Source organism: Brassica oleracea, chromosome C6 (assembly GCF_000695525.1).
Source record: "Brassica oleracea var. oleracea cultivar TO1000 chromosome C6, BOL, whole genome shotgun sequence".
Lineage (NCBI taxonomy): Eukaryota > Viridiplantae > Streptophyta > Magnoliopsida > Brassicales > Brassicaceae > Brassica > Brassica oleracea.
Genome location: NC_027753.1, coordinates 28746869 through 28751416, shown reverse-complemented (window position 1 = coordinate 28751416; position 4548 = coordinate 28746869). Strand labels below are relative to the sequence as shown.

At 31.2% G+C, this 4548-nt stretch overlaps 1 long non-coding RNA gene and 1 pseudogene across 1 annotated transcript; one reads left to right on the top strand and one right to left on the bottom strand.

Moving 5' to 3' along the window:
• Positions 1–4548, top strand: part of LOC106297930 — a 15130-nt pseudogene that overhangs the window by 7522 nt on the left and 3060 nt on the right.
• Positions 251–831, bottom strand: LOC106299892. The gene is made up of 2 exons (XR_001261907.1): positions 682–831; positions 251–547 (listed from the first exon to the last, which is right to left on the bottom strand). It is a non-coding gene; the product is annotated as an uncharacterized LOC106299892 (long non-coding RNA).

Here is a 4548-nt window from a genome sequence, read left to right as displayed (position 1 = left end):
TTTGAACCAGAAGTTAACCAAACAATCTATCCAAGGAAGATTCGCAAGTTCTCTGTTCACATTGGACTTCCTCTGTTTTTCTTCTTTTTTTTTTCTTTTTTTCATTTCACCTTCCCACATGGAACATCATTTACAATAAATACATAGCGGTGAAACATAATGAAGATAAAAACGAAAATAAAACAGAGCAAAGAGAACAAACAATCACAAACGTAAGTGAAGCAGTGAATACCCAACTCAGAAATCAGAATCACCTTTGGAATATTGAGAACCATGAAGCTAAATAAGTGCCACCATCTCGAGAACCCAAAGCATCATAAGTTTTCTTTTTTGAGAAACAAAGCATCAGAAGTTAATGTTGCGTTACGGACAACTGAAGACGCTTCCTTTTCCAATCCTAACAGAGGAAGCAGATCCGGTGGTCAGGAGAGTACGCGCAAAACAGAGGAAGCCGTTCCATGAAGACCGAAGACCGAAGCTGAATCCATGAGAGAAATCTTCTCGATCACCGGGAAAGAAAGATCTTGATCTCTATCTTGCGATTGACCTTCAACGCGCACGTTAGAGAAATGAATAAGAAGTAGAACATGAAAGATAATAGAGAAATGAAATATCTCGAATACTTGGTGAATAAAGAAGCTTAAATACAAGTAAGAATTCAAAAATAAAATCTTTGAATACGTTTTTTGATGAACTTGATGCCTTTGGCCTTAGTTGTTTTTCCAGATTCACTTATTCAAGAAGAATAACAAAGGAAGAAGAATGTTTTTCAAATGAACTTTGGATTTGTTTGGCTAACTTCTGGTTGAAAGAGAGTACGAAAATGGCTAATTAGATAGGATAAGGTCCGATAAATTTTAATCATCGGATTTGGTTTTGGGTTTAAGGTTTAAACCGGTTAAACATTTCAACAATTCGATTGAACCCCAAGAACTTTTGATTAGATCTAATTACACCCCCGATGATGAATTTGACATATTTTAGCGAGTTGATGTTGTTCGGTACATATTTAAATACTTTGTATTAGGGTTGGACAAAAAATCCGGATCCGAAAAACAAAACCGAATCCGATCCAAAAAAGTAATACCGAACCCGAACAGAAATTTATTAAATATTTGAACGGGTTCAAAATTTTGGTATTTATAGAGCCGAAACCGAACCCGATCCGAACCGAAATATTAAAAACATCCAAACTATATCAAATACTTTTAAGTTGTCCAAAATACTTGAAAATATATACAAATAATCAAAAGCAAATGTTTAAAATAGCTAAAGTATACTCAAAACACAAAAAAAATATTTACACAATCTATTGACTATCTATCCAAATATTCAAACTAAACTAATTTTTATGTTAAGTTTAAGTATTTTGACATACGTTATTCAAATTTATATGTAATATATATTTTGTTTATAGATTTTGGGGAATTTTGAAATATATAATGAATTTTAAAAATTTAAAAATAATTTAAATAGGTTATCCGAATCCCGAACCGAACCGCGAAGAACCAAACCGAACCCAAACCAAAATTTAGAAATACTTGAATGGGGTTAAAATCTTTGACCCCGAAAATCTGAAATCCGAATGGACCCGAACCGAAATGGGTACTAGAACGCCCACCCCTACTTTATATGGTTTTGGATACATTACCCAATAGTTTGTGTAGCTAGGAAATTTTTTTCCTTTCTAAAATAATATAAAAAATATATTTATTAAATAAAATTTTATATTATTTTATATCTTTTAAATATTCTTTAAAGAAAATTCGTTACTTTTTTTTTTAGTTCTGTGGGTTGGCGTATATCCATGATTCAAAATCTACCCATCGACATCCGCCTCATATAAAATAGTCATAATTCGAACGGATGAATCAATCTTTTTTTAAATTTGCTCAATCCGCATCCTTTCCGCAAGAGTCAAACAGAGCGGGACCCACGATTATGAGACTTAATTCTTACTAGTATTATCTCCCGTACTCCGTACAGGCAACCTCAATATCAAACAAAGAAGATGAATATAAAATATTTATTTTTCTTTTCCAAAACAATAAAAAGTTATTAGATATGAAAATTCAGGTAAAGCATCTCAACTAAAACATTGACGTTACTTTTCTAGATAATTGACGTCAGTATTTCTTGTAATCTTTACGTTCTTGCTTCTTTTTTTGAAAAAGGGTTACGTTCTCACTTCTTAGTTCTTATCATGCGTATTTTTTTTTCTCTTAGTACTCCTCTCTCTTTTTTTCTCTCCAATGGTATATTTATTTCAAAGTTTTTATTTATGATTAAATCTACAAAAATTGGTAAGAAAAATGAAAACAAAAGTGTATCAAAAGCAAACACACATAATATATATATATATATATATATATTATTTTTTTTGAAATTAAATATTTTTTTTTTATAAAATCTTAGAGTGATCCTAGAAATTTTCTAGGCCCAAAGACTAATCATCAAGATAATAGTAGAAATCTAAGTTTTCTTGCCACTTAAAGCCTCTATAGGTGGCCAAGGGAATCAAACCCATAGACATAATATCTTTATAATATTATAAAACATATTAAAAAAAAAAAACAATCTGAGGTTTGCTTTGATCTCGAGAGAAAATATAAGTCCTCGTTTCTAGTTATCACCACACTTTTTCTTTTTTCTTTTTGCTTGTGAATTGTGAATCGTCTTTAAATTGAGCTTCTTATTTTCCTTCCTCGAAATATCATCTCCACATCAATAATCATTTCTTAGCAAACATCAATAATCATCTCTTAGCAGATCGAAAATTAATTTAGTTTATTTTTAAAAATGATATTGATCAAGTATTACTTTAAAAGGATAAATATTATGCAAGTAGGTTAGAGGTAAAGATTCATGAAAAAAATCAACATGATGCAAATTCAGTTTGAGTATTGAAAGGTTTGAGAGTATTTAGTCTCACCAACCTGGATTTCATCTTCATCTGCCAACTTCACACCTAAGCTTCACCAAAAAAATTGTGTTTTATTCTCAATCACTGAAAAGCACTTTTGTTATAAAATATCGTCATAAGCCATATCGATATGTTTGTGTTTGGTTGGAAATTATAATTTCATCACTCTTTCACAAAAAGAGTCAATGGAGCCACTGGAAAGAAATTAGAAAATTACATTGAATGCAGATATAGACGAATTTATAGCATCGTGAGTCAACTCCCTTCTATAGGAATGGTAACTAGAACTTTTTAAATCGTGTGATCATGATTCATGGTAGTGTGAGAAATATAAGGGACTTATCTAAATTTTTATTTTAAAATGAAAAATAAATAGAAATCACTAAACGTAATCAGCATTTGCATTTTTCTGTAAAACTTTTTTTCAGCATTTATATTTTATTTAGATTGTTAAACATATTCTATGTGTCAAAATTTTATTGGTCGAGTGACTTGTGCTTTAGTAAAATTCTAACCCTGTTACAAAACAAAAGTATAACCTGAAAAATTTAATAAATTAACAAAAACAATTAGTGAAACAAAGAAAAGTAACACATAATTCATTTTTACGTTCTATTTTATTTTTTGTCTCTAATTTTAATACCAAATTAAACACCCAAAACAATATTTTATATTAACATATTATTAACTTAAAATTTAAATAATAAATTTATTTATGTATAAATAATTAATTAATTCTCATTTGCAAAAATAAAAATAAAATGATAATTTAAATTTATTTTATTTACTAAAAATGATTTAAGCATATTTTATCCACGATCTTCTTGACTGAGTTCTTCATTGTATCCGAGAGGACACGTAGTGTTGGCTGGATCAGAAGATTGTTCTATGTGGATGTGGAATGCTGATATACCTTAATATGTTTTCTGGTCACAATCAGAGTGTCACTTGCGATGACTTCACTCCTGACGGTAATCTATATAAAACTTCTCTACCTATATAGCTATAAGGGATTGTTATGTAATCCTTGTCTGTCTGTCTGACGGTTTAACATGTTGCTGTAGAATGCTAACATTTGGTTTCCTGTAGGACATTAACTCAAACACCAGTCTCACTATCAGTGGGTCAAAAGACGGTTCTGTTCACTGGAAAGGTTTGTTTTATTGGTTTATGATCTGTATCATCTCAATTGTCAAATGTTCTGCGTATGTCTTTACTACATGTTGTGCTTCAAAACAGAGTCAGTTGAATTCGTGAAGTTTTCACCAAGCAGATTGTGAGCTCTCTGACTTCTCATACAGAGTCAGTTGAATTCGTGAAGTTTTCACCAAGCAGATTGTGAGCTCTCTGACTTCTCATACAGAGTCAGTTGAATTCGTGAAGTTTTCACCAAGCAGATTGTGAGCTCTCTGACTTCTCATACAGAGTCAGTTGAATTCGTGAAGTTTTCACCAAGCAGATTGTGAGCTCTCTGACTTCTCATACAGAGTCAGTTGAATTCGTGAAGTTTTCACCAAGCAGATTGTGAGCTCTCTGACTTCTCATACAGAGTCAGTTGAATTCGTGAAGTTTTCACCAAGCTTCGCAACTGTCCCTATGGCTGCAACAGGTGGAATGGACAATAA